The sequence below is a fragment of the Asterias amurensis genome, chromosome 18 (assembly GCF_032118995.1).
Source record: "Asterias amurensis chromosome 18, ASM3211899v1".
NCBI lineage: Eukaryota > Metazoa > Echinodermata > Asteroidea > Forcipulatida > Asteriidae > Asterias > Asterias amurensis.
The window spans coordinates 494,397-505,398 of NC_092665.1; the positions used below are offsets into that span (position 1 = coordinate 494,397).

The 11,002-nt window shown below is 29.3% G+C and overlaps 1 long non-coding RNA gene across 1 annotated transcript; it reads right to left on the minus strand.

Moving 5' to 3' along the window:
• Nucleotides 1-160: 160 nt before the first annotated feature.
• On the minus strand, nucleotides 161-9,083 carry LOC139950709 (uncharacterized). Its single transcript, XR_011787692.1, has 3 exons — nucleotides 8,927-9,083; nucleotides 8,138-8,280; nucleotides 161-761 (listed from the first exon to the last, which is right to left on the minus strand). It is a non-coding gene; the product is annotated as an uncharacterized lncRNA (long non-coding RNA).
• Between the last annotated feature and the right edge of the window lie 1,919 nt (nucleotides 9,084-11,002).

The following is an 11,002-nucleotide window of genomic DNA, read 5'->3' on the forward strand; positions in this document are numbered from 1 at the left end:
GACAGACCGAGGGTCCCACCGGGGTAAGAGATGCGCCCTCAATGTTAACATTGGGTGTGGGGGGGGGGGGTAGGGTTGAGGCAAATAAAACACAAGTTACAAGAAGAGTAAATTTAATTTTTTATTTCAATTTTATATTTAAAAAAATTAATTTGGTAAAAAAAAAAACAGCAGAGTTGTGCGGGCACCTTTGCCTGTCGGTGAACCCCCTCGGCCACTGGGAACTTGTGATGACCTTAAGGCCCAAAGTACAATGGTTGATTGTTTTCTCTGTTCTGTGAAGTTCAATAAGATGTCTGCCTACTAGCGTCTACTTCAATGGTGTAATGTCTTACAAAATATAGACAAGCTATAGACGCAATGTTGTGCTTTGTTTTTAGACGCAAGCGTTGAGCAGAAGGTTATAGTTCTTGCTTGCTTAAAGGGTCAATATTACTAAATTACAAAATTGTGTGCTGTGTTTTTAAAATGATCAATGGTTAAGCAAACCAAAACCATAAAAAGATGCAGTAGATATTGCATGCTTGCTAATTGCTAATGCCTATATTTTATGCAATTGGGGATTGAGTCCTTTGGATAGTGAATTGGTTCGCTTTTGGGCAATCCCTAGGCATCTGTTTGCTTTTTGTTGTTGTTTTTTTTTCTCTAACTGTTTTCCTCATGTTTCTCAATCATAAATTCCTTGTTATTAAATAAATCAATAAATAAGTGATCAACGCTAACTCCTTTTGAGATCAAACACTCTCTGTCTGGATTCTGATCTGTAGAAGATACAAAACAAAACAAAAGACAAGATTTAATACCTTCGATGATATCATGGGCAATACAAAATGTTACCAACTTTTGTCAGATTCAAAAAAGCATTTCCCTGTTATCACAGCATGTAATCGATTCTATGTTCCCCGAACAAAACCATGTACATGTATGTACGTCTTTGAGTGGAGCTTGAAAGCAAGGCAATAATATTTTATGAATCGGTCTCTAAATTTTTTGGAGACAACATAATTATGGGGGTAAATTTTCACCAAAGTTCATTTTCAGATCACCTGATCCACAAGGAAAAATCCAAGGTCAAAGTTTGAGGTCAAAAGGTTCTTTTAAGACACTGAACACTATTGGTAGTTGTCAAAGTTGTCAAGTTGTCAAAGTTTTGAGATAATAATGAAACAAAAAACACCATTGTCACACGAAGTTGTGTGCTTTCAGATGCAGACCTCCAATTATAATTCTGAGGTTTCAAAATCAAATTCGTAGAAAATTTCTTTCTCGAAAACTACGTCACTTCAGAGGGAGCCGTTTCTCAAAATGTTTTATACCATCCACCTCTCCCCATTACTTGTTACCAAGTAAGACTTTATGCTAAAACACCAATTTCAACCAATTCGACCCAAAGGTTATCGATTTATGGTCGTTTAAATATCAGAGGTAGGCCGCATTGTGAACGAAACCAGCATGAAAACCGTTTATCGGATGGAGCTGTACTTTGAAATTAAAGCTTGTTGAGCTCCCCATAAGTGGTGGGGGGGGGGAGGGGTTGTGATTTGACACGGAGTGACTCTAAAGAGAAAAATGAAACCCTAAAAAAAAAACCTGCAAACAAAAACCTGCAAACAAAATAATCAGTTATTTACAAATCTGTAAAGAAAAAGATAAAACCTGCAAAAAAAATAATCAGTTATTTACAAATCTGTAAAGAAAAAGATAAAACCTGCAACAAAAATAACCAGTTATTTACAAATCTGTAAAGAAAAAGAAAAAATCTGCAAAAAAAAAATAATCAGTTATTTACAAATCTGTAAAGAGAAAGATAAAACCTGCAAAAAAAGTAATCAGTTATTTACAAATCTGTAAAGGGAAAGATAAAACCTGCAAAAAATATAACCAGTTATTTACAAATCTGTAAAGAGAAAGATAAAACCTGCAAAAAAAATAATCAGTTATTTACAAATCTGTAAAGAAAAAGATAAAATCTGCAAAAAAAATAATCAGTTATTTACAAATCTGTAAAGAAAAAGATAAAATCTGCAAAAAAAATAATCAGTTATTTACAAATCTGTAAAGAGAAAGATAAAACCTGCAAAAAAAATAATCAGTTATTTACAAATCTGTAAAGAAAAAGATAAAAACCTGCAAATAAAGTACTCAGTTATTTACAAATCTGTAAAGAAAAAGATAAAACCTGCAAAAAAAATAATCAGTTATTTACAAATCTGTAAAGAAAAAGATAAAACCTGCAAAAAAAGTAATCAGTTATTTACAAATCTGTAAAGAGAAAGACAAAACCTGCAAAAATATAATCAGTTATTTACAAATCTGTAAAGAGAAAGATAAAACCTGCAAAAAAAATAATCAGTTATTTACAAATCTGTAAAGAAAAAGATAAAATCTGCAAAAAAAATAATCAGTTATTTACAAATCTGTAAAGAAAAAGATAAAATCTGCAAAAAAAATAATCAGTTATTTACAAATCTGTAAAGAGAAAGATAAAACCTGCAAAAAAAATAATCAGTTATTTACAAATCTGTAAAGAAAAAGATAAAAACCTGCAAAAAAAGTACTCAGTTATTTACAAATCTGTAAAGAATAGATAAAACCTGCAAAAAAAATAATCAGTTATTTACAAATCTGTAAAGAAAAAGATAAAACCTGCAAAAAAATAATCAGTTATTTACAAATCTGTACAGAAAAAGATAAAACCTGCAAAAAAAATAATCAGTTATTTACAAATCTGTAAAGAAAAAGATAAAACCTGCAAAAAAAAATGATCAGTTATTTACAAATCTGTAAAGAAAAAGATAAAATCTGCAAAAAAAGTAATCAGTTATTTACAATTCTGTAAGAAAAAGATAAAACCTGCAAATGAAATAATCAGTTATTTACAAATCTGTAAAGAAAAAGATAAAATCTGCAAAAAAAATAATCAGTTATTTACAAATCTGTAAAGAAAAAGAAAAAACCTGCAAAAAAAATAATCAGTTATTTACAAATCTGTAAAGAAAAAGATAAATCCTGCAAAAAAAATAATCAGTTATTTACAAATCTGTAAAGAAAAAGATAAAATCTGCAAAAAAAATAATCAGTTATTTACAAATCTGTAAAGAAAAAGATAAAATCTGCAAAAAAAATAATCAGTTATTTACAAATCTGTAAAGAGAAAGATAAAACCTGCAAAAAAAATAATCAGTTATTTACAAATCTGTAAAGAAAAAGATAAAAACCTGCAAATAAAGTACTCAGTTATTTACAAATCTGTAAAGAAAAAGATAAAACCTGCAAAAAAAATAATCAGTTATTTACAAATCTGTAAAGAAAAAGATAAAACCTGCAAAAAAAGTAATCAGTTATTTACAAATCTGTAAAGAGAAAGACAAAACCTGCAAAAATATAATCAGTTATTTACAAATCTGTAAAGAGAAAGATAAAACCTGCAAAAAAAATAATCAGTTATTTACAAATCTGTAAAGAAAAAGATAAAATCTGCAAAAAAAATAATCAGTTATTTACAAATCTGTAAAGAAAAAGATAAAATCTGCAAAAAAAATAATCAGTTATTTACAAATCTGTAAAGAGAAAGATAAAACCTGCAAAAAAAATAATCAGTTATTTACAAATCTGTAAAGAAAAAGATAAAAACCTGCAAAAAAAGTACTCAGTTATTTACAAATCTGTAAAGAAAAAGATAAAACCTGCAAAAAAAATAATCAGTTATTTACAAATCTGTAAAGAAAAAGATAAAACCTGCAAAAAAATAATCAGTTATTTACAAATCTGTACAGAAAAAGATAAAACCTGCAAAAAAAATAATCAGTTATTTACAAATCTGTAAAGAAAAAGATAAAACCTGCAAAAAAAAATGATCAGTTATTTACAAATCTGTAAAGAAAAAGATAAAATCTGCAAAAAAAGTAATCAGTTATTTACAATTCTGTAAGAAAAAGATAAAACCTGCAAATGAAATAATCAGTTATTTACAAATCTGTAAAGAAAAAGATAAAATCTGCAAAAAAAATAATCAGTTATTTACAAATCTGTAAAGAAAAAGAAAAAACCTGCAAAAAAAATAATCAGTTATTTACAAATCTGTAAAGAAAAAGATAAAATCTGCAAAAAAAAATAATCAGTTATTTACAAATCTGTAAAGAGAAAGATAAAACCTGCAAAAAAAATAATCAGTTATTTACAAATCTGTAAAGAAAAAGATAAAACCTGCAAAAAAATAATCAGTTATTTACAAATCTGTAAAGAAAAAGATAAAACCTGCAAAAAAAATCAGTTATTTACAAATCTGTAAAGAAAAAGATAAAACCTGCAAACAAAATAATCAGTTATTTACAAATCTGTAAAGAAAAAAAATAAAATCTGCAAAAAAAATAATCAGTTATTTACAAATCTGTAAAGAGAAAGATAAAACCTGCAAAAAAAAAATAATCAGTTATTTACAAATCTGTAAAGAAAAAGATAAAAACCTGCAAAAAAAATAATCAGTTATTTACAAATCTGTAAAGAAAAAGATAAATCCTGCAAAAAAAATAATCAGTTATTTACAAATCTGTAAAGAAAAAGATAAAACCTGCAAAAAAATAATCAGTTATTTACAAATCTGTAAAGAAAAAGATAAAAACCTGCAAAAAAGTACTCAGTTATTTACAAATCTGTAAAGAGAAAGATAAAACCTGCAAAAAAAAATAATCAGTTATTTACAAATCTGTAAAGAAAAAGATAAAACCTGCAAAAAAAATAATCAGTTATTTACAAATCTGTAAAGAAAAAGATAAAACCTGCAAAAAAATAATCAGTTATTTACAAATCTGTAAAGAAAAAGATAAAAACCTGCAAAAAAAGTACTCAGTTATTTACAAATCTGTAAAGAATAGATAAAACCTGCAAAAAAAATAATCAGTTATTTACAAATCTGTAAAGAAAAAGATAAAACCTGCAAAAAAATAATCAGTTATTTACAAATCTGTACAGAAAAAGATAAAACCTGCAAAAAAAATAATCAGTTATTTACAAATCTGTAAAGAAAAAGATAAAACCTGCAAAAAAAAATGATCAGTTATTTACAAATCTGTAAAGAAAAAGATAAAATCTGCAAAAAAAGTAATCAGTTATTTACAATTCTGTAAGAAAAAGATAAAACCTGCAAATGAAATAATCAGTTATTTACAAATCTGTAAAGAAAAAGATAAAATCTGCAAAAAAAATAATCAGTTATTTACAAATCTGTAAAGAAAAAGAAAAAACCTGCAAAAAAAATAATCAGTTATTTACAAATCTGTAAAGAAAAAGATAAATCCTGCAAAAAAAATAATCAGTTATTTACAAATCTGTAAAGAAAAAGATAAAATCTGCAAAAAAAATAATCAGTTATTTACAAATCTGTAAAGAAAAAGATAAAATCTGCAAAAAAAATAATCAGTTATTTACAAATCTGTAAAGAGAAAGATAAAACCTGCAAAAAAAATAATCAGTTATTTACAAATCTGTAAAGAAAAAGATAAAAACCTGCAAATAAAGTACTCAGTTATTTACAAATCTGTAAAGAAAAAGATAAAACCTGCAAAAAAAATAATCAGTTATTTACAAATCTGTAAAGAAAAAGATAAAACCTGCAAAAAAAGTAATCAGTTATTTACAAATCTGTAAAGAGAAAGACAAAACCTGCAAAAATATAATCAGTTATTTACAAATCTGTAAAGAGAAAGATAAAACCTGCAAAAAAAATAATCAGTTATTTACAAATCTGTAAAGAAAAAGATAAAATCTGCAAAAAAAATAATCAGTTATTTACAAATCTGTAAAGAAAAAGATAAAATCTGCAAAAAAAATAATCAGTTATTTACAAATCTGTAAAGAGAAAGATAAAACCTGCAAAAAAAATAATCAGTTATTTACAAATCTGTAAAGAAAAAGATAAAAACCTGCAAAAAAAGTACTCAGTTATTTACAAATCTGTAAAGAAAAAGATAAAACCTGCAAAAAAAATAATCAGTTATTTACAAATCTGTAAAGAAAAAGATAAAACCTGCAAAAAAATAATCAGTTATTTACAAATCTGTACAGAAAAAGATAAAACCTGCAAAAAAAATAATCAGTTATTTACAAATCTGTAAAGAAAAAGATAAAACCTGCAAAAAAAAATGATCAGTTATTTACAAATCTGTAAAGAAAAAGATAAAATCTGCAAAAAAAGTAATCAGTTATTTACAATTCTGTAAGAAAAAGATAAAACCTGCAAATGAAATAATCAGTTATTTACAAATCTGTAAAGAAAAAGATAAAATCTGCAAAAAAAATAATCAGTTATTTACAAATCTGTAAAGAAAAAGAAAAAACCTGCAAAAAAAATAATCAGTTATTTACAAATCTGTAAAGAAAAAGATAAAATCTGCAAAAAAAAATAATCAGTTATTTACAAATCTGTAAAGAGAAAGATAAAACCTGCAAAAAAAATAATCAGTTATTTACAAATCTGTAAAGAAAAAGATAAAACCTGCAAAAAAATAATCAGTTATTTACAAATCTGTAAAGAAAAAGATAAAACCTGCAAAAAAAATCAGTTATTTACAAATCTGTAAAGAAAAAGATAAAACCTGCAAACAAAATAATCAGTTATTTACAAATCTGTAAAGAAAAAAAATAAAATCTGCAAAAAAAATAATCAGTTATTTACAAATCTGTAAAGAGAAAGATAAAACCTGCAAAAAAAAAATAATCAGTTATTTACAAATCTGTAAAGAAAAAGATAAAAACCTGCAAAAAAAATAATCAGTTATTTACAAATCTGTAAAGAAAAAGATAAATCCTGCAAAAAAAATAATCAGTTATTTACAAATCTGTAAAGAAAAAGATAAAACCTGCAAAAAAATAATCAGTTATTTACAAATCTGTAAAGAAAAAGATAAAAACCTGCAAAAAAGTACTCAGTTATTTACAAATCTGTAAAGAGAAAGATAAAACCTGCAAAAAAAAATAATCAGTTATTTACAAATCTGTAAAGAAAAAGATAAAACCTGCAAAAAAAATAATCAGTTATTTACAAATCTGTAAAGAAAAAGATAAAACCTGCAAAAAAAAATCAGTTATTTACAAATCTGTGAAGAAAAAGATAAAACCTGCAAACAAAATAATCAGTTATTTACAAATCTGTAAAGAAAAAAATAAAATCTGCAAAAAAAATAATCAGTTATTTACAAATCTGTAAAGAGAAAGATAAAACCTGCAAAAAAAAATAATCAATTATTTACAAATCTGTAAAGAAAAAGATAAAAACCTGCAAAAAAAATAATCAGTTATTTACAAATCTGTAAAGAAAAAGATAAATCCTGCAAAAAAATTAATAAGTTATTTACAAATCTGTAAAGAGAAAGATAAAACCTGCAAAAGAAAAAAATAAGTTATTTACAAATCTGTAAAGAAAAAGATAAAACCTGCAAAAAAAATTAATAAGTTATTTACAAATCTGTAAAGAGAAAGATAAAACCTGCAAAAAAAATAATAAGTTATTTACAAATCTGTAAAGAAAAAGATAAATACTGCACAAAAAAAATCAGTTATTTACAAATCTGTAAAGAGAAAGATAAAACCTGCAAAAAAAAATGATCAGTTATTTACAAATCTGTAAAGAGAAAGATAAAACCTGCAAAAAAATAATCAGTTATTTACAAACCGGTTAAGAGAAAATTAAACCAGCAAAACTAATGTTATTTACAAACATGTAAAGAGAACAAAAAATGTTGTAAAACTTTGTTTGCCAAATTACCATGCACTATACTTTCAAATGTAAACATAGGTCTATTCAGTGTGATGAACAGAACTGCTCTAGAATTGCAAAGGTCGAGGGTTTGAATCCCACCGGGTGTTTTTTTTTCCCACGGAAACTGGGACTTTACTGAGTATACAGGTCTAACATACCCTGGAGTAAGTGTAACATTCTGAAAAGTTATAGTCTTTATCCCCCATGCAAATTCAACATTTTATTTTTAATGATCACACCACACAGCCAACCTGAGCAAGTCTCCATCATATATGAGGGGGCGTTTAATTAGTACATTTTTTCAGAATTAAAAATGCATGTTTTTTATGTGAACATTAAAAGCATCATTCATCAATGTTTATTTTGATTTTGTTTTCTTACCTTTAAAATGTGAAGTTGCTTGAGTTGTCAGAGCAGATTGCTTGAGACTCTCTGAGGCTTCATCATTGATAGATTGAGACATCTTTGCTCAGTGTGATGGACAGCCATCCATGAAGATCAGACAGCTCTGCATTCTTCATTATCTGTACAAGTTGACAAAACACACGGAATGCTCGTTTTGTTGTTTTCCCAATTTTATATACACCAATGTGTTGGTGTGCACTGTGTTTAGTACTTACCCGAGTTCTGTGATAACAAATCACAGGCACTATTACTCGGGTGGGATTCGAACCCACGACCTTTGCAATTCTAGAGCAGTGTCGCCATACCATGCAAACATTGACTATCCATTGATTAGCTTTACTCATTTTCTATTTAGTTTATGTAGTTGCTGGACACATCTGGAAAACAGTGTTTCACTGAGAGGTTTCCCCAGGGTAAAGAAGAAATAAATAAATAAATAAATTTAGGATAGTTTTCATTTTTTTAGTATTTTTATGTATGTCAGATGCTGAGTATTTTGACGTTTATAGTGCGTGAGGTGCTGGCAACCTCCAAGTATGTTTTCCTGTTATTCCTTTAATTTAGTTAATTTCGTAAGAGTATATTATATGTTTGCACCCGGCCCTTCCGACGCGCCCGTCATGCTGTCGCCCCTGGCCTTCTGGCCCACCCACTGGCTACCGGCCGGCCGTGGCTCAATGCATTATAGGAAAACCAATGTACACTCGACGTCGAAAAACACAATTTTTTTTGCATTTTCAAGTTCAAAAAGCAACAGTTACTTACCGAAATGTTCTACAGTTCTTGTGGAACTTGCCAACTTGTCCAAGTGCATCAAAAACATTTAATTTGGGGACATTTTCCCGTCGCCTGAAAGATTTGAAAACGTTCTCACGTGTGCTGCACAACAAGCGCCATTTTCTTTTGTAGTCTGGTCCCCTGACCAAAGATTCCTTGACGTCTCTTGTTAAAAACTCGACAGAGCCTAGTCGGAGATTTTTGGGTCTGGGAACCAGACTTTTTCTTTTGGCGACCACCAAAAATCACCGAGTACGCATGTCATTCGCATTAGACTTGGTTCCAAGTCTGTCATCGTGGCTTTTAATCTACCCGCCGATTACTGCTTGAAACAGCGCCCTCTTGCAGATTAAACTATTCTGCGTGGGTGATGCAGAGAAACAACCACGTCCACCTCCGCATATCAAACGCACTGCATCATAGTCCCCAAAATTTTGATTAATAAAATATTTGTAACAAATTGTGTAACAAAATAGAGTAGTACATTGAATTATATGACTTTACAGTGTTTAAAACCATAATTTAAAGCCCCCCCCCTCATTTGAGACCAAGAAACGACCCTTCTTTTCCCCCTCTAACAGTTGGTTGCATCATTAATACTCGTTCAAGTCTTCGAGTTGTTCTTTAGAGTTCAGACTCACAGCCATGCGTCTTTGCACCGACTGTCTATGTTGGAATCTGGCGGTCTAAATCATAACCGCCCATAATAATGCATACAATTTCGTAATCACTTCCTATTTGTAAAATTTTCAAGAATAGACTCCTTCAAGTCCCTGGATCCATTGTGTACACATCTTACCAGGTTGAGTGAGAAAACACCCCCGAAACGGCAATACCGCCTCTTTAGGCACATGAACACGACAGACAGAGTCAAGTCTAATCACAACTCTCACTCACCCTCGGCATTATATATATATATATATATATATATATTTTTTTTAAATTATATTTATTGGTTTATTTCATAAAAACATTACAAAGAAATGAACAGTATTGACAACCGATATGGTTGAATTGCACTAGAATGTACATTTAAATAAATTAAAAAAAAATAATAAAAAAACAGCCCTAGACTTGATGACAAGTCGTTAGTGCTGCATGTTACAAACGCACATTCTGCTGTTCATGCAACAGTCACAGTGCAAATAAATTATCGTTAATGCAACGTTCGTAGGTATAGCGCATGTACTGACTCACACACGTATTGGAATCGAGGATGAGTGTACCGTCCCCGTAATTACACCATGCTTAACAATTACCGACTTGATTTCAAGACTACTACATCCCAAGAAGTCAAACCCTTATCGTGTAAACATCTCCCCAAACCATACCCCCCTTCTTCAATTATAGAGGGACATGAGTGGTGCCACGCGGTCCCATCCTTCTCTGTCTGAGCCCCTCATCCCCAGAGATAACAACACCGTGGGGTGAAGTGATTGAGCATCATCTTGAAAGGGAGGAGACGTGTTAATCCAGGATGTTGTCATTTATCCCTGGAGGTCTGACCTTAGTGACGTGTCAAAGTCACGGTGATGCCTTCCTTCTCTGTGTATGTGAGACTCGTTTGGTTCCGTTGGATAGATAGGTCTTCTTCAGGTTTGTTGTATGTTGTTTTATAACTTGTTTCTTTCCTTTTTACGGTGATGTGCAATTCCATGCGGAGAATGATATTAGTGCAAACTATAAGAAACATGATAAAAAGTTTTAGATAAAGCAAACAAATTCTTACTCACATTAAGTGGTTTGATGTATCACGATGACCATGAGTAGGATTTGAAACTGTGCAAAGTGGAGATACAACATTAATGTTTGCGGTAAACACCACATGTTATACCTGAGTATGATTTAAAGGTTTGCAGTAAACAACATGTGCACGGGGGATCTGAAACTATGTGTGGTGGTCACAATTTGGCAATAATTGTGGAACACCGTGAATTAAGGTTGGAATCTCTTAGAATATCTTCCTATGAGTTATGGTGTTTCTGAGAAGTACAGATAGTGTATGCACTCGACGTTTCAACTAGTATGTTCTGATCGTCTTCATGGGAATTTATCACAAGTAGA